We start from the raw sequence: 25,666 nt of genomic DNA on the forward strand, positions 1-25,666 counted from the left end.
TCGGCCTGAAATTCTCTTTTTTGTGTGTCTCTGTCTGATTTTGGTATGAGTGTGATATGTGCCTCATAGAAACTGTTTGTAAGTGTTTCTGATTCTTTGACTTATTGGAAAAGCTTGAGCAGGATTGGGAGTAAGTCCTCTTTAAAGGTTTGGAAGAATTCAGTATTGAATCCATCTGGTCCAGGGCTTTTGTTTTTTGTAAGACATTTTCTTGATGGTGATGTCTGTTTAGGTATTCCATGTCTTCTTGGAATAGCTTGGGAAATTATAAGGGTCCATGCATTTATCCATTTCTTTGTGGTTATCTTCTTTCATGGCATAAAGATTCTGAAAGTAATATCTGATGATCTTTTTATTTTTTTGTGACTTCTATTGGGATGTCCCTCTTTTCATTCTGTTTATTAGGGGTCTCTCTCTTTCTTTGTGAGTCTTATTTGAAGTTTAACAGTCTTGTTTATTTTCTCAGAGAACCAGCTCTTATTTTCATTGATCTTTCAGATTAATTTCTGCTCTAAGTTTTATTATTCCCTTCTTCCTGGGTGGTCTGGGCTCCTTTTATTGGTCATTCTCTAAGATCTTAAGCTGTGAGATTAAGTTACCTATGTGAGCTCTCTCTCTTTTCCAGAGGAATGCTTGTAGAGCTATAAACTTTCCTCTAAACACAGCATTTGCAGTGTCCCATAAGTTCTGGTAAGTAGTGTCTTTATTCTCATTTGTTTTCAGGAATCTTTTCATTTCCTCTCTAAGCCACTGATTGTTCAATATTGAGCTGTTTAATTTCCACTTGTTTGATTTGATTTTCCATGTGTGTGTGTGATTCACTTCTATTTTCAGCACATCATAGTCTGAAAAGATCATTGATACAATTTCTATCTTCTTAATTTTATGGAGGTATGTTTTGTTGCCCAGCATGTGGTTTACCTTGGAGAATGTCCCAGGAGCACTGAGAAGAATGTGTATTCCACTTTTGGGAAATGAAATGTCAAATATATATCTATATCTATATAGATATATAGATATACTCTTTCTCCTATTTCTTCCCTAAGTTAAAGAAGGTCTGTGCTGAGCTTGAGTCTGGTTGATCTATTGAGGGGTGATAAATGGTGTTGAAATCTCCAACTATTATTCTCCAACTATTATTGTGTTGCTATCAGTGTCTTTCTTCAAATTGGTGAGCAGTTGTTTTAAGAATTTTGCTTGCCCCTCATTAGATGCATATACATTTAGGAGTGTTGAGTTCTTCCTGATATTTAAATTCTTTGATCATTAACAAATGATCTTTACTTTCTCTTGTAACCTGCTTCATATGAACTCTATGTGATCTGATATTAGTATAGCGGCAATACCAGTTTTTTTGAGAAAGTGGTTTGTTTTTAGAATTGTTTTCTATCCTTTCACTTTGAGTCTGTGTTTGCTCTGACTGTTCAGATGTGTTTCTTGCAGGCATTAGAATGTTGGGTTCAGTTTTCAGATCCATCCTGTCACTCTGTGTATTTTAATTGGTGCATTTAGTCCATTGACATTGAGAGAGATTATTCTTATGGGCTTTTGTTCCATCTTTCTGACAAAGTTTGGTATATTGGAGGGATTTGTATTGTCTTGAAGTAGTCCATTTAGCTGTACTTGTAACCATTATTTTGAGTCTATGAAATTCCTGCGTTGTTGTTTGTCTGTGAAATTGTGTGTTCTTTCTGATATGAATAAGAGTCAAGCTGGATAAAGTATTCTTGGTGAGGCATTTATTTCTTGAGTTTTTTCACTGTATCCCACCACTGTCTTCAGGCCTTGAATGTTTCATCAGATAACTCTGCTCTAAATCTTAAGAATGCTCCTTAATAAGCAATTTCTTTCTTTGATCTTGCTGCTTTCAGAATTTAATCTCTGTCTATGGTTTTCTTCACTCTGATAAAAATGTGTCTTGGAGTATTTTTATTTGGATTTCTTTTACCTGGTACCTTTTGAGCTTCCTGAATCTTTTTGCATGTGCTCTTTGGCTCTGGGAACGTTTCAGCAAAGATGTGTTTGACAGTTTCTTTTTCAACAGGGTTTTTGCCCTGTCTCTCTGAGATTCCAGTGATTCTTATAATAGTTCTCTTGGTTTCATCCTGCTTTTCTCATATCTTTTGGTTTATTTTAGGTTTCAATCCACTTTCTGCTGTTGTCTAGAGATTCTCTGTACCTCATCTTGGAGCTCATTGATTCTGTCCTCAGTACTTGTTACTCTGCTCCTGAGGTCTTTTAATGAGTTTTTCATTTCACCTACAAAGTTTTTTAGGTTTGTTTATTATCTTATATTTTCATTTTCCTCATTTCTGCTCTCATATTCTCTTGTATTTTATCAGCACTGCATTCCATTGCTCCTTTGAGCTCTTTATACATCATTTCAATTTCTTCATCTGATAGGTTTTATAATTCACTATTACGATTTGATTCATCTGGGCTTGCAATTTCACTCACTAAGCCTGGTGAGTTTCTGCATTGTTTCACCATTCTAACCTTTGCGTTTTGTAATTTTACCTTGTGTGTTGTTGTAAGTTTTGCCGCCTGCAGTGGGGCCGTCTTTGTATGTTACCATGGGTTATGGATAGGTAAAGAACTGTGAGGCCTGGGTTAATACCTCAAATGTGGGGTATAGATGAAGTAACTTTTTGTAAAGTAATGATTTTGTGGCGAGAGATTTTAAAGGTATGCCATGAGGTTAGTTCCGGGGGCAACACTAATGGTCCTCATGCCTTGTTTGAGAAGTTAAATGAGTGCTTTGGGACAATGGCTTGCAGATGAGGGCAGTTCCTGGGCGAGATACTGGGAAGTGGAGCTGCCTTTTAGTGGGGGGTGGGGGGGGGGGCTGGGATTCAGGCAAAAGATTCAACCCTGATATATTATTAATTTTTGCTTAGCATAAGACATAAGTTAATAATTACTCTTCATGTGGAACATCTGAAATATAATAGCAATAATGACAGACAAATTTCCTGCTCTCAAGGATTATTCAGTCTAGTGGCTATGCAAAGGCAATATGGGGCCTTGAACCAGGAGTGAACTGGGGTTGTCAAAAGGCAACAACAATAACAACAAAAACTTAGTGTGGCTGCCAGTAAGTGAACTGTATTTAAGGAGAGTAAATAATTAATAAAAAGAGCACAGGACATTTGGGTTCTTTGTAAAATCTTTGGATTTTACTTAGACAAAATCTACTGGATTTTTAAAGCAGAGAAATAATACTTAATTTGAATGATATAAGATTACTCTGTTGATTTGTAAATCAATACGAAGGAGTGGAGGACAAGGATTGAAATATAGAAGAGAAGTTACTAGATAGTTGCAATAGTCCTTAAAAGAGGAAATCTCTTAGAGTAAAGATAGGAGTGGTACTAATAGTCTACAGAGGTAAAGATAAAATGACTTATTGATTTAGATATGGGATGTAAGAGAAAGGGGGGATTCAGTAAAACACTCAAGAATTTTTTGCTAGGGATCGAACCGGGGCCACATGCAAAGCAAACACTCTACCTACTATGCTATCACTCTGACTCCTGCCATCCATTTTAGAAGATAAATTGTAGTTTTTCCTTTTCTCAAATTCTGAAATATGCACCTCATGCTTTCTGTTGTCTTTGAGTCTACCCCTAAGCTTACAGATCATTTTGTCTGTAATTAAAAGTAGTCAATAAATGTTATATAACGGTGTTATCCTTACACATCATAGATATTGTTTTTCACACCCATAATGATTATATAATAAAAATATTTTCAAATATGTACCATATATGAGTACACAAAATGTTATTTCCTTTGCTTCAACAGTAACGACAAGCTGATGAGTTTTCCTCCTTGATTTGAGAAAGAGAGGGATAATAGCATAGAAATAAGGCACTATTTATTTGTAGACTTCTGCACATGGAAGTGCTTATTTAAAGAATCAAAAACAATATCCAGTTCATAGTAAATTTGAGAATCCAATGAGACAATACAAATGCTTCTTGTGAACAAGTGTGAGGAATAATATGCCTCATAAGATGCAACACCTTTCGCTAATATTCTAAGGAATGAGGGACTGCATCAATGTCTCAATGTCGTTTATTTGCGGTGTAATTCCAGAGTTAACATCTAGTGTTCCTTGTTTAGTGTTCCTTTTCTAACTTCAAGCGAAAATTTTCAGAAGGCTTAACACTATTTGTGCCTTCAGCTGGCAAACGAGTGCATGTTGGTGCATGTCAGAATACAAATGAGTAACTGTTAGTCAGAACAAAAAGTTGACATCAAATTTTGAATACAATTAAACTCAATTCTCTAAGTAAAGAGATGGCATATTAAAATAAGTAATTTAGATAAAAATTCAAAGGAATGTTCTTGATTGACACAAAAAGTTTTGAAGATATTTAGAAAGATGCTATACTTCTAGAGATGTTTTAAGTAACTGTGCATCTTCATTTTTACACAACATCAAGTATCAAAACTTTTATTGGTTTAAATATCCTAAAGTGTTTTACAATGATCCCAAAAACAATAAAAATACATAAAGATGAAAATCCACCACATAGGAAAATATTAATAGCATGGACTATATATAAAGCTATATCTGTGAAATTAGTACTGTCATAGGGGTTTAAAAACTTGGTTCTAGAACTACACTCTCCTCCAACTTGGGTCTTCTCTATTATTATTTGCAAAATAATGAGTTGCAAATGGTGAGTTTATACATCTTGACATCTATGATGTTCTAAGTATATTTTCTTCAAAAGTTGTACCCTTGGGGCTGGAATGATAGTACAGCAGGTAGGGCGTTAGCCTTGCACACTACTAACCAGGGCTCGATTCCCAGCATCGCATATGGTCCACTGAGCACGGCCAGGAGTAAGTCCTGAGTGCATGAGCCAGGAGTAACCTCTGTGCATCCCCGGTTGTGACCCAAAAACCAAAAAAAAAAAGTTGTACCCCTTTTTATTTACATTTTTTCACAATGAGAAAAATGTTCAGATATAGTGCTATGATGACTAATTCTATGCATCAATTTGAAAATGTGCTTTAAGATATTTGGTCAAACGTTACCCTGAGTATATCTGTGAGGGTGTTTGCAGATGATGGGCTGGAGCGATAGCATAGCGGTAGGGCATTTGCCTTGCATGCGGCCAATATGGCCGACCCGAGTTCCATTCCTCTGCCCCTCTCGGACAGCCCGGCAAGTTACCGAGAGTATCTCGCCTGCCAGCAAAGCATGGCAAGCTACCTATGACGTATTCGATATGTCAAACATGGTAACATCAAGTCTCACAATGGAGACGTTACTGGGCCAGCTCGAGCAAATCGATGAACAACGGGAGGACTGTGACTGTGACTGTGACCAACATTTAAATGTGTGGACTGACTAAACAAAGCAGTTGCCCTCTAGAACTTGGGTAAGCATCAGAGGAACTTGAGGACAGCCAGATTATGATCACTCAGTCCAACGTAGGGGGAAGTTCTTCAGCCTGTCAGTCTTTGACATAAAATTAGGACATCAGTTCTGCAGATTGTAGGCCAAATATCCTAAACAACTGTATGAGTCAACTACTTAAACACATTCTGTCAATTCTTTAAAAATTTTCTAGAGATGAACCAAAGGATTTTGGTTTATTATTTATTGTTTCAATTACTTATTGAATGTTATCTGAAAGTAAAATTAAATCAACAACTGCTGGCACCCACTCCCCACCCCAACTCAACTCGGGACCCAGAAACCATTGCTACTGCCGGCCCCCCCCCGGGCAGGGGCCCCTCCAGCAGCCTGAGTCACTTCCGCAGGGAGTGCAGGTCCATGTAATCGCTGCCCCCCACAACAGGTCTGTGTACTAGCATCTTGACTGGCCCGGGGGGTGGTCATTACTGTAGGGGCGTGGTCTCCATTGCAAGTGGGCGTGGCCTCCCCAAAGTGGGCGTGGCTTTCTCCGGAGTGTCCTCGGCTTACACGGCCACAGTTATATTTCCCACCCCCAGCACTCTGGACCCTCACGCCAGCCCTTCCCATCTAACTCTGTGGGGAAAAAAATCCGGCCACCTACACTACAATACAATAATAATCCTCTGGCCTACTCCAAGTCTAACATAAGACCAATACGCAATAGAAGCTGTATAGAACACCTCCTTCAAACCTTCACTAGATGCCTGTCATAAGCCAGAGAAAAAATGCCAGAAAAGATCCTCAGACCCTAGAAAGAGAGAAGGGTGTCCACCAGCGACTGGCCTTATCCAGAATCCTTTCCCACAATAAGAGTGAACAGTGCTGGAGAATTCCAGGGGTTTACCACTAGACAAACAAAACAGCATGAAGAAACAACGTAAATCTCCAGTACAAGGTGAAGACGAAGAAAAGATTCCCAAACCCTCAACTGGGGTCGCATACAAATATGCTCTCCCCGATAAAGAACTTCAGGACGAAATGCAAAGGATGTTCAAGGACCTACTCAAAGAATCAATGGAAGAGATATCCAGAAAACTAAAAGAAGAAGTGAAAGAAACAATAGAAAATTTAGTCGAGAAAATACAGGAAAAAATGAGAGCAGAAATGTAGCTTTTTTGCTACAGAAGGAAGTGTCACAGATAAAGGACTCGGTAGATGTAATTAAAAACTCAGTAAGTGCCCTTAGCAATAGGATAAGTGCAGCTGAAGGGAGGATCAGTGAGCTTGAAGATGAACAACAAAAATTCAATAGGGAAAAACAAGCAATGGAAAAAGATCTCAAAATGACTTTTAGGAGAATCAGAGACCTAGGGGCTGACGCCAAGAGGAACAACATTAGAATCATTGGAGTACCAGAAGGACAGGGAGGCAATCCCAATGAAAAACCCATAGTCAAAGAAATCATTGCCAAAAAGTTCCCAGAGTTAAAGAATGCGGACATACAGATCCAAGGAGCCAGAAGGGTGCCAGCAAAAAGAGACCCTAATAAAAACATTCGAACACATATCAATCAGAACAATGGATGCTATGGACAGAGACACAATAACTACAAGCAGCAAGGTCAAAGAAGGAAATCACATTCAAAGGAGGACCCCTTAGATTTACAGCAGACCTATCAGAGGAAACCCTCAAAGCCCGAAGGCAATGGTGGGATATAGTGAAAAAACTCAATGAAATGAATGCCTCACCAAGAATACTTTATCCAGCTAAACTCTCACTCAAACTCTATGGAACTATACACCATTTTGGAGATAAAAAACAGCTAGGGAACTTAATAGACTCAAAATCAAAACTAAAAGAAGGGTTGAAGAGACTCCTGTAGGATAAGAAGGAAAACACTTAGAAACACAACCAGCCCCTACAGAAACATGGCACAAAATCCCATGACAATAATTTCCCTTAATGTCAAAGGGTAAATGCAACAATAAAGAGACACAGAGTGGCAAAATGGATCCAGAAACAGAAACCAACATTCTGCTGTCTATAAGAAACTCATCTGAACAATCAGAGCAAAAACAGACTCAAAGTAATAGGATGAAAAGAATCCTGCAAGCAAACAACTCCCTCAAAAAAGCTGGGGTGCAATGAACAAACAAGTGCTGATGTCACTTCGACTATACATTTTTGCCTCTCTGGGATATATTCCCAGGAGTGGTATTGCTGGGTCAAATGGGAGCTCAATTTCTAATTTTTTGAGAATCGTCCATACTGTTTTCCAGAAGGGCTGAACCAGTGGACATTCCCACCAACAGTGAAGGAGTGTCCCTTTCTCGCCACATCCACGCCAGCATCGGTTGCTTTTGTTCTTTTGAATGTGGGCCAGTCTCTGAGGTGTGAGATGGTATCTCATTGTGGTTTTGATCTGCATCTCCCTGATGATTAATGATGTAGAGCATTTTCTCATGTGCTTTTTTGCCATTCGGATTTCTTCTTTGAGAAAGTTTCTGTTCATTTCATTGCCCCATTTTTGGATGGGGTTGGATGTTTTCTTCTTGTGGAGTTTAACCAGTATTTTGTATATCCTTGTACATCAACCCCTTGTCAGATGTGTATTCGGTGAATATCCTTTCCCATTCTGTAGACTGTCTTTGTATTTTGGGCACTGTTTCTTTGGAGGTGCAGAAGCTTCTTAGTTTAAGATAGTCCCATTTGTCTATCTCTGTTTTCACTTGCTCGGCCAGTGGCGTGGCATCTTTGAAGATACCATTAGCTTCAATATCATGGAGGGTTTTGCCAACTTTATCTTCAATGTACCTTATGGTTTCTGGTCTGATGTTGAGGTCTTTAATCCATTTTGATCTTACTTTTATACATGGTGTTAGGCAGAGTTCTGAGCCTATTTTTTTGCATGTAGCCGTCCAGTGATGCCAACACAATTTATTAAAGAGGCTTTCCTTACTCCACTTCACATTACTTGCACCTTTATCAAAGATTAGATGAGCATATGATTTAGGGGAGATGTCAGTGTATTCAACCCTGTTCCATTGGTCTGCAGTTCTGCCTTTGTTCCAGTACCATGCTGTTTTAATTATTACTGCTTTGTAGTAAAGTTTGAAGTTCGGGAGGTTGATTCCTCCCATTTTCTTTTTCCCAAGAATTGCTTTAGCTATTCGTGGGGGCTTATTGTTTACAATAGCCAGAAACTGGAAGAAACCTGAATGCCCAAGAACAGATGACTGGTTAAAGAAACTTTGGTACATCTACACAATGGAGTACTATGTAGCTGTTAGAAAAGATGAAGTCATGAAATTTACATACAAGTGGTACAATATGGAAAGTATCATGCTAAGCGAAATGAGTCAGAAAGAGAGGGATAGACATAGAAAGATTGCATTCATCTGGGGGATATAAAGTAACAAAGTATGAGATTAATACCCAAGAATAGCTGAGTCAGCACTAGGAGGATTACTCCATAACTTAGAGGCCAGCCGGGTATCCTAGAGGAAAGGGCAGTTCAGATAGAGAAGGGAGCACCAAATAAAGGATGTTTGGAGGATCCTCCCAGGAGGGGAGATGCATGTCGAAAGTAGACTATGGACTGAACATGTTTGCCACTCAATGCCTCTTTTGCAGACCACAACACCCAAACGGAGAGAGAGAACACAGGGGATTGCCCTGCCACAGAGACAGGGGGCATGGGGGGATGGGGGTGGGAGGGATATTATCCATGGTGGTGGAAAATGGGCACTGGTGGAGGGATGGGTATCTGATCATTGTATAATTGAAACCAAAGCACAAAAAATTGTAAATCTACAACTTTAAAAAAAATAAAATTAAATAAAGGGAAAAAAATAAAATAAAATAAGTTAGGGTAAGTCAACCCAGTTAAAAAAAAAGCTGGGGTGGCCATACTAGTATCCGACAGCATTAATTTCAGGCTCAAAAAGCTTAGAAGGGACAGAGAAGGGCACTTTCTCTTCATCAAGGGATACGTACAACAGGAAGAAATCACACTCTTAAATGTATATGCACGTAATGAGGGAACAGCTAAATACTTGAAACAACTGCTAACAGATATTAAGGAGAACATTGCTAGCAGCATAATAGTAGCTGGAGACTTCAACATCACCCTATCACCTCTGGATAGATCAACAAGTACAAAACTCAGCAAAGAAACATTGGCTTTGAAAGAAGAAATAGGATAGAAAGGACTTATAGACCTGTACAGGGCTTTAAACCCCCAAAAGAAAGAATACACATTCTTCTCCAGTGTGCATGGAACATTTTCCAAAATAGACCATGTGCTAGGCCACAAAACATACCTCAGTAGTATCAGGAAGATAGAAATACTACCAACAATCTTTTCAGACAATGATGCACTGAGAATAGAAATGAATCATACACAGACATGGAGAACCAAATCAAACACCTGGAAACTAAACAACTCAATGCTGAGCAACGAAAGGATCAGGAAGGAAGTCAAGGAAGAAATCAAAAGATACCTGGAAACAAATGAGAATGAAGAAACGAGCTACCAGAACCTATGGGATGTGGCGAAAGTCGTTTTAAGGGGAAAATTTATAGCTCTCCAAGCATACCTCAAGATGGAAGAAAGAATGCACATAAACAACTTGACTTCACAGCTCAAGATCCTAGAAAAGGATGAACAGAAGGACCCCAAAGTAGGCAGAAGGAAAGAGATCATAAAGATTAGAGCAGAAATCAACGACATGGAAACCAAAGAAACAATCCGAAAGATCAATGAAACCAAGAGCTGGTTCTTTGAGAAAATAAATAAGATAGATAAACCACTAGCAACACTCACAAAGAAATAGAGAGAGAGAACCCTAATAAACCGAATAAGAAATGAGAATGGGGATATCACAACAGAAACCAAAGAAATTCAAAAGATCATCAGAGGCTACTTTGAAAGTCTGTATGCCACGGAACAAGAGAACCTAGAAGAAATGGATAAATTCCTGGATTCCTATAATCTCCCAAAGCTGAATCAAGAAGATGTAGAGTACCTGAATAGACCTATTAACACCAAGGAAATTGAAAATGTAATCAAAAGTCTTCCCCAAAACAAAAGCCCAGGTCCAGATGGATTCAGTAGCGAGTTTTTCCAAACATTTAAAGAAGACCTATTACCAGTTCTTCTCAAGCTTTTATAGGAAATTGAAAAAACAGAAATCCTCCCAAACAGTTTCTATGAGGTCCATATCATTCTAATACCAAAAGGAAAGAAAGACACCACAAAAAAAGAAAACTACAGGCCTATTTCCCTGATGAACACGGATGCGAAGATTCTCAACAAATACTAGCAAATAGAATTCAACAATTCATCAAAAAGATCATACACCATGACCAAGTGGGATTCATTCCTGGGATGCAAGGATGGTTTAACATTCGGAAATCAATCAACATAATCCATCATATCAACAAAAGAAAAGATAAAAAATTATATGATTATATCAATAGATGCAGAGAAAGCATTTGACAAGATCCAGCACCATTTATGATGGAAACCCTCATCAAATTGGGGATGGAGAGGACTTTCCTCAATATAGTTAAAGCTATCAACCACAAGCATCATCATCAATAGGGAAAAACTAAGAGCCTTCCCCTTAAGATCAGGGACCAGACAAGGATGCCCACTCTCTTCACTCCTGTTCAATATAGTACTGGAAGTACTTGCAATAGCGATTAGACAAGAAAAAGGTATTAAGGGCATCCAAGTAGGAAAGGAAGAAATCAAGCTCTCACTATTCACAGATGATATGATACCATACTTAGAGAAACTAAAACCTCTACCAAGAAACTCCTAGAAACGATAGACTTGTATAGTGAAGTTTCAGGCTATAAAATCAATACCCAAAGGTCCATGGCTTTCCTATATGCAAATAGTGAGAAAGAAGAAAATGACATGAAGAAAACCATCCCATTCACAACTGTGCCCCAGAAATTCAACTACCTAGCAATTAGCTTAACTAAAGAAGTAAAGGACCTGTAAAAAGAAAACTACAAAACGCTGCTTCAGGAAATAAAAGAGGACACAAGGAAATGGAAAAATATACCCTGTTCATGGATCGGTAGGATTAACATTGTCAAAATGGCAATACTTTCCAAAGCACTGTACAAATTCAACGCAATTCCTATTACGATACCCATGACATTCTTCAAAGAACTGGAGCAAACACTCCTGAAATTCATATGGAACAATAAGCCCCCATGCATAGTTAGAGAAATTCTTGGGAAAAAGAAAATGGGAGGAATCAACCTCCCTAACTTCAAACTCTACTACAAAGCAGTGATAATTAAAACAGCATGGTACTGGAACAAAGGCAGAACAGCAGACCAATGGAACAGAGTTGAATATACTGACATCTCCCCACCAAACATATGATCACCTAATCTTTGATAAAGGAGTAAGAAATGTGAAGTGGAGTAAGGAAAGCCTTTTTAACAAATGGTGCTGGAAAAACTGTACAGCTACATGCAAAAAAATGGGCTCAGATCTCTACCTAACAGACCTCAACATCAGACCGGAATCCATACTGTACATTGACGACAAAGTCGACAAAACCCTCCATGACATTGAAGCTAATGGTGTCTTCAAAGATGTCACGCCACTGGCTAAGCAAGTGAAAACAGAGATAGACAAATGGGACTACCTTAAACTAAAGAGCTTCTGAACCTCAAAAGAAACCGTGACCAAAATACAAAGACAGTCCACGGAATGGGAAAGGATTTTCGACAAAAACACATCCAACAAGGGGCTGGTATCAAGGATATAGAAAGTAGTGGTTGAACTCCACAGGAAGAAAACATCCAGCCCTATCAGAAAATTGGGCGACAAAATGAACAGAAACTTCATCAAAGATGAAATTCGAATGCCTAAAAGACACATGAGAAAACGCTTTACATCATTAAGCATCAGGGAGCTTCAGATCAAAACTACAATGAGATATCATTTCACACCACAGAGACTGGCCCACATCCAAAAGAACAAAAGCAACCGGTGCTGGTGCAGATTTGGTGAGAAAGGGACAGTCCTTCACTGCTGGTGGGAATACTGACTGGTTCAGCCCTTCTGGAAAACAGTATGGAAGATTCTCAAAAAACTACAAATTGAACTCCCATTTGACCCAGCAATTCCACTCCTGGGAATATACCCCAGAGAGGCAAAAAAGTAGAGTCGAAGTGACATCTGCAGTTGTCTGTTCATTGCAGCACTGTTTACAATAACTAGAATCTGGAAAAAACCTGAGTGCCCAAGAACACATGACTGGTTAAAGAAACTTTGGTACATTTATCCAATGGAATACTATGTAGCTGTCAGAAAGAATGAAGTCATGAAACTTACATACAAGTGGTACTACATGGACAGTATCATGCTAAATGAAACGAAATCAGAAAGAGAGGGATAGACATAGAAAGATTGCATTCATCTGGGGAACATAAAGTAACAAAACGGGAGAACAACACCCAAGAATAGCCGAGATAAATACCAGGAGGTTTACTCCATGGCTTAGAGGCCAGCTGCACACACTAGGGGAAAAGGCAGCTCAGATAGAGAAGGGAGCACCAAATAAAGGGTGTTGGGATGTTCCTCTCAGGATGGGAAATGCGTAATGAGAGTAGACTATAGTCTGAACAAGATTGCCACTCAATGTCTCTTTTACAAACCACAGCACTCAAAGGGAGAGACATAACAAAAGGGAATGCCCTGCCACAGTAGTAGGGTGGGATGGGGGAACAGGGGGTTGGAGTGATACTGGGATTTGTGGTGGTGGAGAATGAGCACTGGTGGAGGGATGGGTATTCGATCATTGTATAACTGAAACCCAAGCACAAAAAATTGTAAGTCTACAACTGTACCTCATGGTGTTTCACTAATCAAAATTTAAGAAAAAAAAAAAGAAGAAAAAAATTAAATCAACATTTGACAAATAAAAATGTCCTGAAAATTTCAGAAAAAATTATGTGACAAAATTGTTAAATAATGCTATGTAGATTTGTTACTTAGGCATGATGCATTGTTTATATAGATTTTATCTTCTTCCATCATATGTATTATTATGTAAAATTATTATGTACGAATTCTTATGTAAAAAGTGGAGCATCTGAGAGATTCTGTGTGACGGAAAAAGACTGTAGCAGAGCCCACTCCTTTCCTCTGTCTCCTGAAATTTTCTAAAGGAGTAAATATTGGGGGGAAAATATTTTGTTTCCGTTTACTCAACCACATTTTAGTCAGAGTTTGCTCTAAATGACTTTTGAATGTTTTCCAAACCCAAAGACACACTTAATGAATATAGATTTTCACCACAGAAGATATTGGAAAGTTTTTGCTATCTATTCTAAACACATTTAAAAGCAGTTCAGAAAAAATTTGTGCAATAGCTATCAAATTGAACGGAGGGAAATAACTCAAGGCTAACCCCAAGATAAATTAACTAGCTAACGTGCTTAATTAAGCTGAAATAAAGTCAAATTGATTGTTTTTTTAACTTTTAACATTTTTTTAAACTTTTTAACAAATATTAACTTTTTGGAGAGTTGTAGGAGACAGATACAAATTGCAGGTTCTTTACACATTCCAATTACATACAAACCCTATCTCCTTGTCTTTAAGTTATGTGTGATTTGTGGGCTGCTTTGTAGTTAGATAAGGCCTCAGATTCTGAGGCAATAGGTAGAAATAATGGAAATAGGATGTTTGTACAACATTATTCCTTGTGGGCATGAAACAGTAAAACTCTAGGGAGGCAATATGCGCTGATTCTTAGTGTCCTAGTTCTCTGAGATAATAACATTTAATCATGCAAGGACAGTATAGTTTCTAAATAATGAAGGAAATATTTTCATATATTCAGGTTACCTACTCTTCTCTTTTCATTAGTCAAGGGACTTTTAGACTTATTTTCATAAAGAAGGGATTAAGTCTTGTTGCAGTAGACTGGGTTGGAGAGAGGAATAGAAGTAGACGAGTATCTGGGGCCAGAGCAATAGCATAGCAGATAAACTGCCTTTCTAACACACTGCTGACCTGGGTTTGCTCTCCAGCACCACATGTGGTCCTCTGAGCATTGTCAGAAATTAGTCCTGAGTTCAGATCTGAAAAAGTAAGCCCCAAGTAAACTGCAAGTACTACTGGATATGACCTTCAACTGCGTCAAGGCCCCCCTACACACACACCAAAATAAACAGATATTCTACAAAAAAAAGTAGATGGACATCTAGAAATGAAATTAACAATAAAACATTTAACGTTTGAAATTCTTAACTAGCAATTGTATAAAACCTCCCAGGAATCTCTTTAGTGAATTAGTATGTTAGTAACGATATCTGAATGACCAAAGGAAGATGGAATGGTCAGAATTAGTAGGAAAAAGGGAGGAGTCACAAAAGAGCTCTGGAACTGGGTGAGGCAGATTTTTCAATGAACAGGAGTACATGTTATTCATACAAAAGTCTAGTTTTGATCCCCAGAACAATGTGGTCACTCAAGCACCTAGTTGGAAGTAGTCTCTGAAGCACTGTTGTGTGTGTTCCAAAAACCAAAAGATAAGTAAAAGGATAAAAGAACTCTTGTAATGCATAACAAAGAGAAGTTATGGTGAATAATTTGCATTATTCACCCCAACTAGAATTTTCTTAGTATCTAATAACACATGACACAGTTTTATAGCTTATAGCATTTTAAGTTGTTTCATTATATGCAAATAACAATATGTATTTATATTCCTAATGAACTCATGGGATATCTTTATTAAACTATCCTTTTACCTTGCCTTTATAAGGTATGGAGAAATAAGAACATAATTTGCCATTACTCTATGTTCCAGATCAAGGTTGGTTGGCCCATAGCAGGAAGATGGGAGTTAACAGTGCCTCTGTGAAAAACTGCCCTAAGCACAATAGCCACATGCTACTCTGGGCTCTTGTTTCATGCAGCTGAATCCTCAAGACTATCAAAGGTGACATAGCTGCAAAAACAAACTGTAGCACAGTCATCCTGTTGTTCATGGATTTGCTCAAGCTGGCACCAGTAACGTCTCCATTGTTAGACTTATTGTTACTGGTTTTGGCATATCAAATACACCACGGGGAGCTTGGCAGGCTCTGCCGTGGGGGGCGGGATACTCTTGGTAGCTTGCCAGGCTCTCAGAGAGGGACGAAGGAATCAAACCCAGGTCGGCCACATGCAAGTCAAATGCCCTGCTGCTGTGCTATCACTCTGCCCTTCTTGGCCTTTTGGCTAAGATCAAGTGGAGTATCAAGTGCAAGAACAAAGTACTTGACAAAAAAACTAAGTTGCCTTTTTTGAAACTCCTTTATCTGTTCCTTTTTAAGAAGTCAGAGCCAAGGACTTGAGAAACACCTCAAGCATTTGTCTTTTTTTTTGCAGGAGGCCTGGGTTTGTTTCTCAATACCACATGGTCCCTTGACCCCCATGGGACCCACCTCTGAGCAGGATACAAAAGTAGACTCCAAGCACTTCCAGGTATGTCTCTCACCAAAACAAACAAACAAACAAAACTAATCGAAAAAATTAAAATGAAGTTAGGAGCCATGCTGGAAAGCCAGTACAGAGTAAAGTTGCTTGCCTTGCATGTGACAGACTACAGTTCGATCTATCATAAGCCCTGACATGAGTATTCCCTATGTATAGTACCAGAAGTAGGCCCTGAACATCTATGAGTGCCCCCAAACAATCACAAAAAAAAAACAAAAGATATGAAAAAAACAAGTAAAGCCGAGAATACAGAATGTTTTGTCTCAACCTCAACTATCTTTAACAGATGCTATCCTGCTTGTGTGATGCTTCTGTTTCTGAAGCAACTTAAAAAAAATTCTCTATAGCAGTTCTTAAGTCAGTGTCACATGTACTCAATATCATTATCTTTTCTGAAAAGTGATTTTCTTCTTCTTTAATTGCACTCTAAGAAGATGGATATACAGAGATTTCCAAACAACTATACTTTGGCAGGATTTGCTTTACTATTGCCAACTTTATGCAACTTCAGGCAACTTAAAAAAAGTTCTCAAACTTTTATGAATTCTGAGAATTACATATGCTTTACCTTTTACATATGCCTAGGTTTTATATTTGACATACATTTGTAATTTATGTCATTTAAGAGAAATCTACTTTGAGAAAAGCCACCTAGCAATGGTCTTATGAACTGAGTTAGTCTCACTTAGCAATGAACTCTCTGCAAGAGAACTAGTTAAGCCAATTCATCTTTTACATCATCTGATTTATTATTCCAGTTTTTCTGTCAAGTTATGGACATAGAAACTCATTACAGAAAAATGAGTTGATCTTTATGAGGCATGTCATGGACTACTGATATTGGTTTGATCCTTATCACTGAGGACCTAACCTGCCATGAACTCTGCTTAATAGACTTCTGCCATTGACATGGCCTTCTCAGCATCTGAGCTTCTAATGTCAATGGTCAATGTTGAAGCATTGAGGTAAAATAAGCTAATTCTCTCTCTCTCTCTCTCTCTCTCTCTCTCTCTCTCTCTCTCTCTCTCTCTCTCTCTCTCTCTTCTTCACTCATTCTCACTTGTTTTTTTTTCTCCATGGTGCTTCCAATTCTGGGTAGCATACTGACTTTCTCTTACTGGCTGTCAGAAGTAACAAAGATTTGTAATCTCTTATATTATAAATCTTCAGCTTTTCTTTCTCATGCTTTGATGAACATCTTTTTGGTATTCCCTACACTGACCAGGAATTTTCTATAATACCTTAATCTCACCCTTAAAGATATAGTCTCAAATCTAGGAAAATATTGAAACTGTGATCTTCTTTATTCTTTATTGTTGTCTCTAGTGGCCCCATTCTCATGAAAAACATTTCTATAACAGTATACTGTTCTCCTAATTCCCAAGACTTGCTCCTCCTCTAAGGCTCTACCAAAATGGCTTACAGTCTGTTATTAAAAAAAAAAGATGTTACACTCATAGATTAGAATTATCAAGGGATAGATTTACTACCACAAATCTTTATTAAATGGATAATGGAAAAACAAAGGAGGGAGATACTAATCATTTAAAATACTTATTCACTGGCAGTTCTGTTGAATAGTTTGATTATTTAAAACTTTTTTAAATGAAGCTTTAATATGAAAACCTCGTTGAATTGTCTTGGTGTATGAGAATCTCCTACATTATGTCTATCTCTTCCTCTGAATCACAGACTTGATTACAGCTTCTAATTTAAACAAGCCATGATTAGATTTTATAACTTAGAGCCCAATACCTGGATGTCACTTATACAAAATAACAAAGAAGAAAGATATGTGGAAAATAAATTGATCCAGTTCCTGTCCACTAAGTGAGCCCAGGCCAATAGATTCTCAATAAGACATGCTGATAGGACACTCAACAACCCTCTCTTGACAAGACTTAAAATTTTTCTATTTTCCAGATAACATCCTACTTGTCTGTTTAAATTCACTTACACTTAAATTTGTGATTAAAAATATTGTTTTGCATTCTGACTTTGGAAACCAGTTTTTATTCTCTTGATAGGAAGCTGCTTTGGCCCACAAACATATCCCTCTTTCCCCCTCTAAATCTAATACTCAGATCCTTTTCTCTCTGGAGCATGATTTCCTTTCGCAGAAGAGTTTCCTCTTTATGCTGTGCTTGATGGACCAACTTGTCTGGCCTTCTTATGATTGATATAGAAGGAAAAATTGAAGTTGATTGTCCACCAACCCCTGCATGGATAAATTATCTCCAGAAAAAAAAATTTCAGTTTTCTAACTTCCGCCAAATTTTGAATATTCTAATATAAAAGAGCACAAATTTAAATAGTTTTGCATAATAATAAAGCAAAACTAGAACACATATAAAAATTGTCTCATATGTGCTCTTTCTTAAGAGGACAGTGAGGGATATTTTAAAAACCTTAATATAATCACTAAGATTATCTTCATTTCTTAGCCTACCATGTATCAGTCTCATTAAGTTTATCATTTGGAGGGTGGCAAAATTGTGATTATGGAACCTTAAATGCAATTAACTAGTAGGAGTTTGTCACATAGGGTCATAACTGAGTTCTCTAAGTTTCAATCAATCTCCTTTCACAATTAGCGCTTTTACTAATGATTGCATCTAAAAAATTGCTCTGAAACATGTCTATTTCCCCTCTGGCTAGTGTGTCTTTGTAAAGAGGTGACTGTGCTTCATTCCTATCTGACTATGCACTGTAGCACTGTCCACTGTCCTCCCATTGTTCATCAATTTGCTCCAGTGGGTCCAGTAACATTGTGATACTTGTTGTTACTATGTTTGGCATATTGAATACGTCATGGGTAGCTTGTCAGGCTTTGCCTTGCGGGTGAGATACTCTCAGTAGTTAGCTGGGCTCTCTGAGAGGGGCAAAGGAATCTAACCCGGGCAGGCTGTATGCAAGGCAAATGCCCTACCTGCTGTGCTATCGCCCCAGCCCATCTGACTATGACTAATACTATTTGACCAGAGTCAGTGCTCATTATAGTCTGGGCAAAAGGAATAAATCACTCAGTAATGCTATCAGGTTTGATTTATTTATGGGGGAGGGAGGCACACCTAGCAGTGCTTAGGACTTAATTCCAGCTCTGTGCTCAGGAATTACTCCTAGAAAGACTCAGGGGACTATGTGTGGTGACAGGGATTAAACTAGTGTTAGCAATGTGCCAGGCAAATGCTTTAGCCCCTGTGCTGTCTCTCAGTGCTCCCTTTCAGGCTTGATTTCTTAACTTGAGGGTCTTAGGTCAACTCAGAAGGCATGTGGATTTCTTGAAATTATACTCAAAATTGTATGTATGTGAGTTTGTGCTATCCCCCATGCTCCTTCCTATCATCAGTAGAGGCAGTTCAGTTTTGGGCAGAGAACATAAAAGGGATTAAAGAACAAGCATAACTAGAAAAAAACTGCTGAATTAAATGTATTTATTAGCAAATTCCCACAAAGTCTTGACCTTCCTGACGGGCCTGAGGGACACTTGAGCCTGACATGCAGAAACTGGAAATTTTCCCTCAAGGACGCACTGACATCATTGAAGGAGATGAAGTTGTTTTGAGTGATTATGATAGAGTGATCATAATTCTCCTGGAACTACTGTATAGGAAAACAAACATCAATCACCAACATGACCAAGAGCAGGAATTGTGGGCACTGACACCTTCACTCTTGAGCAGAGAGGCTGTGCACAAATATTTAGAACTTCTCCCTTTCCTTTTGTTCTTTGTAGAAATATGTTGTTTGCCTCAATTCCAACTAGCAACTCTTCCTCGATAAAATTGGAAAAGAATTATTAGGAAAAAACAAAACAAAGAAGAGTCGATCAATCTTCAAAATAAAAATTGTCTGCTTAAGTTTGAAGTGGAAGTAGGTTTTAGTTGTTCATCAGCAATTAGAAAAGGGTTGGGGCGGGGGGATATCTTAGAGATAGTACAGAAAGCAGGGCATTTATTTGTCATATAAATAAATAACCAACTTTAGTTTGATGCCTGCCACTCCATATGGCTCCCCAAGCTCGCCAAGACTGATTCCTGAGTGTAGAGCCAAGAGTAAATTCTGAGCACTGCCAGGTATGGCCCCAAAACAAATATAAATAAATTAAAAATAATCTTTAATGCAATGCAAAGTTTTAAAATTTGCTCATAACCATTTCAAAGGGTTGAGTGCTTATCTAAAGAAACTTTCCTGTAAGTGAAAACTCAGGGATCAGTTTCTTTCCCCAGAGTGGTATGCTTAGTCCCTAATCCCAAAGCAAATGGAGAGCAGGTAGAGTATTTCTAAAGAAGTTTTAATACTCAAGTATGGGAATAGCCTATAAAACTTCTACCCATATTCTCTTGGAAAGAATATATAATATGGTCTCAATTTTAAGAGAGACTGAGGTAATTAGTCTTTTGTTATTTTTTTGGACGACATCTGTGCTAAGGTTTTACTCCTAGCTCTATACTCAAGGATCACTCCTGGTGGGTTCTGGGGGCCATTTGTGGTACCTAGAATTGAACATGGGTTGACTGCATGCAAGGCAAATGCCATGCTGCTGCACTGTCTCTGGGGCCTCAGGTAGTGTTTTAATATACCCAAGTTAGGGCATATAAAATAGGTGAAATTGGTTTGTGAATGAACCTTTGTCTTTGTTATAGGGACCAAATAATATTTTATCACTGGCTGAGCATATAGAATATGTTTGTCACTTTCTTATGTAAAACACACAGTACTAGAGACACTAATTAAGGTGATGAATCACATGGCTGATCTGTGTGGAGTTTTGAATGATCCCTGAACTTTCACAGCCACAAGAGCACTGTGAACATACCTAGCTAGAGCACTGAAACTTCAGGTCACATCAATGGCCTTGTCTTCCCCCTCACATGCTCAATACATTTATGTGACCCCAGTTTAAAGAAAAAAGTCCTGGGGGCTAGAGAGATAGAACAATGAGTAGGGCACATTCCTTGCACACAGTTGACTCATTCTCAACATCTCATATGGTCTCCTGAACCCACCAGAAATAATTCCTAAGTTCAAAGCAAGAGTAAGCCCTGAGCACTCCCAGATTTGGCTCCCAAACAAAACAAACAAGTAAAAAAAAAAAAAAGAGAAAACCCTCAATGTCTCAAGTCATTGCAACCAGCCCCAAATATAGGACTTCCTGTGATGTGTTAAAATATATATTTTTAAAAGTCACTTAAAAGGCTGGGTAGGAAGGTTCTAATCCAATGTGGAGAGGCTCAGTAAAGGCCTTCTGTAGAGTCTGAGCATTAAATGTAAGACGATTCAAGGACTTGACAAGGTAATGAAGATAGGAGCTGGACAGGGAGTCCCAGTAAGAGCGAGTCTTAGCAATATGCTGGAGGCATCAGCAATGCAATGTAGTCCACCAATTCTAAAACGATAGTGTGGATTAAGAAAAATACAAAATTCAAAAAAATGGGGAGATGAAATGAACAGAAACTTTCACAAAGAAGAAATCCGAATGGCTAAAAGGCACATGAGAAAATGTTCCACATCATTAATCATCAGGGAGATGCAGATCAAAACCACAATGAGATATCACTTCACACCACAGACACTAGCCCATATCCACAAGAACAAAAGCAATCTATGCTGGCGCAGATGTGGTGAGAAAGGGACACTCCTTCACTGTTGGTGGGAATGCCGACTGGTTCAGCCCTTTTGGAAAACAGTAAGGATGATTCTCAAAAAGTTACAAATTGAGCTCCCATTTGATCCAGCAATACCACTGCTGGGAATATATCCCAGAGAGGCAAAAAAGTATAGTCGAAGTGACATCTGAAATTGCCTGTTTATTGCAGCACTCTTTACAATAGCCAGAATCTGGAAAAAACCTGAGTGCCCGAGAACAGATTACTGGTTAAAGAAACTTTGGTACATTTACACAATGGAGTACTATGTAGCTGTTAGAAAAGATGAAGTCACGAAATTTACATACAAGTGGTACTACATGGAAAGTATCATGTTAAGAGAAATGACTCAGAAAGAAAGGGATAGACATAGAAAGATTACATTCATCTGGGGAACATAAAGTAACAAAATAGGAAACTAACAACAACAAAGTCTCCAATGGAGACGTTACTGGGCCCGCTCGAGCAAATCGACGATCAACGGGAGGGCCTTAACACCCAATTATGGCAGAGATTAGTACCAGGAATTTTACTCTATGACTTGGAGGCCAACCACACGTACTAGGGGGAAAGGGAGCTCAGATAGAGAAGGGAGCAATAAGTAAAGGGTGTTGGGATGATCCTCCCAGGATGGGAGAATCATGCTGAAAGTAGACTATAGACCAAGTATGATTGCCACTCAGTGCCTCTTTTGCAAACCACAGCATCCAAAAGGAGAGAGAGAACAGAGGGGAATGCCCTGCCACAGAGGCAGGGTAGGATGGGGGGCGGGATGGGGGGTGGGAGGGATACTGGGATCCGTGGTGGTGGGAAGTGGGCACTGTTGGAGGGATGGTATTTGATCACTGTATAATTGAAACCCAAGCACAAAAATGTGTAAGTCTGCAACTGTACCTCATGATGTCTCACTATTAAAAATTTCTTTAAAAAAAAGAAAAAATACAAAATTGAAGGCATACTGGGGTTAGAGTGATAGTGCAGCAGGTAGGGCACTTACTTTGCAGGTGACAGATCTGGGTTTGATTCCCGGCATCTCATATCACCCCCTCCCCCCGGCAGGTCCTTCCAGGAATAATTCCTGAGTGAAGAGGCAGGAGTAACCCCTAGGCACCTCTGGGTATGGTCCCAAAACGTAAGCCTGGGTGTTGCAATCCTTCATGCATGGTCCTTCATCAACATTAGGAACAGCAACCTACCCTTCCAACCAGGAGGAACACCAACCTACCCTACCAATCAGATATGATCAGGAAGAATTATAGCATAAAGGCCAAATGCAAAGGCAGTTACACATTTTCAAAACAAAAATTCAAGGCATAGAAACTCATAGGTAGGGAAAGGCTAAGGATCAGGGTCTCTAAATTAAAGAAGTGAGATGCATTTCAGTCATTGAATTCACTATTCTTTCTTGCTTTTTTTTTGATGTTTCAGAAAAACACTTTATTTTTTTTCCATTTATGTCATTATTATACAGGTTTTATTTGTTTAGTTATTTTGTGTCGTTTGTCTCTTTGGGCTACACCTGGCTATTTTTTATTTATTTATTTATTTATTTATTTATTTTATTTTATTTTTTTTTTGTAGGAGTACTGCTATTTATTCAGCCACTGATTAGCTGATTGAATTGTGCATGAACTCCACCTTACTTTGTTTTTTCTTTTTCCATTTTTTTATAATTTTATTTATTGAATCACCGTGAGAGCAGTTACAAAGCTTTTGGGTCTAAGTCTCAATCATACAATGAAACATCCGTACCTTCACCAGTGCCCATTCTCCACCACCAAAAATCCCAGTATACCCCCATCCCACACCCTCCCCCTGCCTGTGGAGCAGATGATTTCCACATTACACTCTCTCTACTTTGATCACATTCACTATTTCGACACCAGACCCACCATTATTTAAGATTTTACCCCAACACTCAGATCTGCTGAAAAGGCAACAATAGACAATTTGTGTTCTATTGCTGGTTATGAATAACATATGATGTCGTGTGGCTGCAGTAGGGCCATGTGGTTTTGAAGTTCTGAAATTTTAACACTTAAATCTGGAGGGATTTCTGCCAAAAGCCACTGGGTTTAGAGATCTGCTCCTGAGTCTCTGGGATCATGACCGTTGAGCAGCTTGATGAGGAGCCAAAGAGGCCATTCATGGGCGATGACTTGGGGTCTCATTGGGGTGGGGAAGACAGGCCCGGCTCTACCTCCCCCCCCCCATCCCGTGAGACCCAACAAGTTTCGTCACTGCGGGCCCAAGCCTGACTGTCCAATGGCCTCTGGAGGATGACAGTCACCACGTCGCCAAGAGGGAGCAGGCGGAGGGACAGAACCCTTTCCTCCCTGGGGTGGCCCGGTGACAGTAACCTACTGCGGGGTCCGGACACATTTTTGACAAAAGCTGCTGGGCTTCGAGATTTGTTTCTGAGTCTCAGGGATTAAGGCCGTTGAGCAGCTTGATGAGGAGCCAGAGAGGCCGTTTGTGGGCGATGACTTAGGGTCTCGTTATTGTGGGGAGGACAGGCCCGGTTCCACCTCCCCCCCCCATCCTGTGAGACCCAACAAGTTTCGTCACTGCGGGCCCAAGCCTGACTGTCCAATGGCCTCTGGAGGATGACAGCCACCACGTCGCCAAGAGGGAGCAGGTGGAGGGACAGAACCCTTTCCTCCCTGGGGTGGCCCAGTGACAGTAACCTACTGTGGGGTCCGGACACATTTCTGACAAAAGCCACTGGGTTTCAAGATCTGTTTCTGAGTCTCTGGGATCAAAGCCGTTGATCAGCTTGATGAGGAGCCAGAGAGGCCGTTTGTGGGCGATGACTTGGGGGTCTCGTTAGGGTGGGGAGGACAGGCCCGGTTCCACCTCCCCCCCCATCCCGTGAGCCCCAACAAGTTTCATCACTGCGGGCCCAAGCCTGACTGTCCAATGACCTCTGGAGGATGACAGCCACCAAGTCGCCAAGAGGGAGCAGGCGGAGGGACAGCACCCGTTCCCCCCTGGGGTGGCCCGGTGACAGTAACCTACTGCGGGGTCCGGACACATTTTTGACAAAAGCTGCTGGGCTTCGAGATTTGTTTCTGAGTCTCTGGGATCAAGGCCGTTGAGCAGCTTGATGAGGAGCCAGAGAGGCCGTTTGTGGGCGATGACTTGGGGTCTCGTTATTGTGGGGAGGACAGGCCCGGTTCCACCTCCCCCCCCATCCCGTGAGACCCAACAAGTTTCGTCACTGCGGGCCCAAGCCTGACTGTCCAATGGCCTCTGGAGGATGACAGCCACCAAGTCGCCAAGAGGGAGCAGGCGGAGGGACAGCACCCATTCCCCCCTGGGGTGGCCTGGTGACAGTAACCTACTGCGGGGTCCGGACACATTTCTGACAAAAGCTGCTGGGCTTCGAGATTTGTTTCTGAGTCTCTGGGATCAAGGCCGTTGAGCAGCTTGATGAGGAGCCAGAGAGGCCATTTGTGGGCGATGACTTGGGGTCTCGTTAGGGTGGGGAGGACAGGCCCGGCTCCACCTCCCCCCCCATCCCATGAGACCCAACAAGTTTCGTCACTGCGGGCCCAAGCCTGACTGTCCAATGGCCTCTGGAGGATGACAGCCACCAAGTTGCCAAGAGGGAGCAGGCGGAGGGACAACACCCTTTCCTCCCTGGGGTGGCCAGGCGACAGTAACGTACTGTGGAGTCCAGATGCATTTCTGCCAAACGCCACTGGGTTTTGAGATTTGTTTCGGAGTCTCTGGGATCATGGCCATTAAGCAGCTTGATGAGGAGCCAGAGAGGCTGTTCGTGGGCGATGACTTGGGGTTTCGTTGGGGTGGGGAGGACAAGCCCGGCTCCACCCTCATCCCGTGAGGCCCTGTGTGTCTCGTCACTGGGGGCCCAAATGTGACTATCCAGTGGCCTCAGACGGATGGCGACCACTGGGCTGCCAGGGGGAGTAGGCCAAGGCACGAAACCTATTCCCACCTGGATTGGCCCAGCACCGGTAGCCTACTGCAGAGACCAGACGCATTTCCACCTAAAGCCACTGGGTTCCGAGATTCATCTCTGAGTCTCTGGAATCATGTCCATTAAGCAGTTCAATCAGGAACCAAAGAGGCCTTGCCTCCTATTATATAGCTGAG

General features: G+C 40.1%; 1 non-coding gene across 1 annotated transcript; it reads left to right on the top strand.

Annotated features, from left to right (window-relative positions):
• Positions 1–15,621: 15,621 nt before the first annotated feature.
• On the top strand, positions 15,622–15,820 carry LOC130023096 (U2 spliceosomal RNA). Its single transcript, XR_008792410.1, has one exon. It is a non-coding gene; the product is annotated as a U2 spliceosomal RNA (small nuclear RNA).
• Positions 15,821–25,666: the final 9,846 nt, after the last annotated feature.

Source organism: Sorex fumeus, unplaced genomic scaffold, assembly GCF_029834395.1.
Source record: "Sorex fumeus unplaced genomic scaffold, SorFum_2.1 ptg000021l, whole genome shotgun sequence".
Taxonomy (NCBI): Eukaryota; Metazoa; Chordata; class Mammalia; order Eulipotyphla; family Soricidae; genus Sorex; species Sorex fumeus.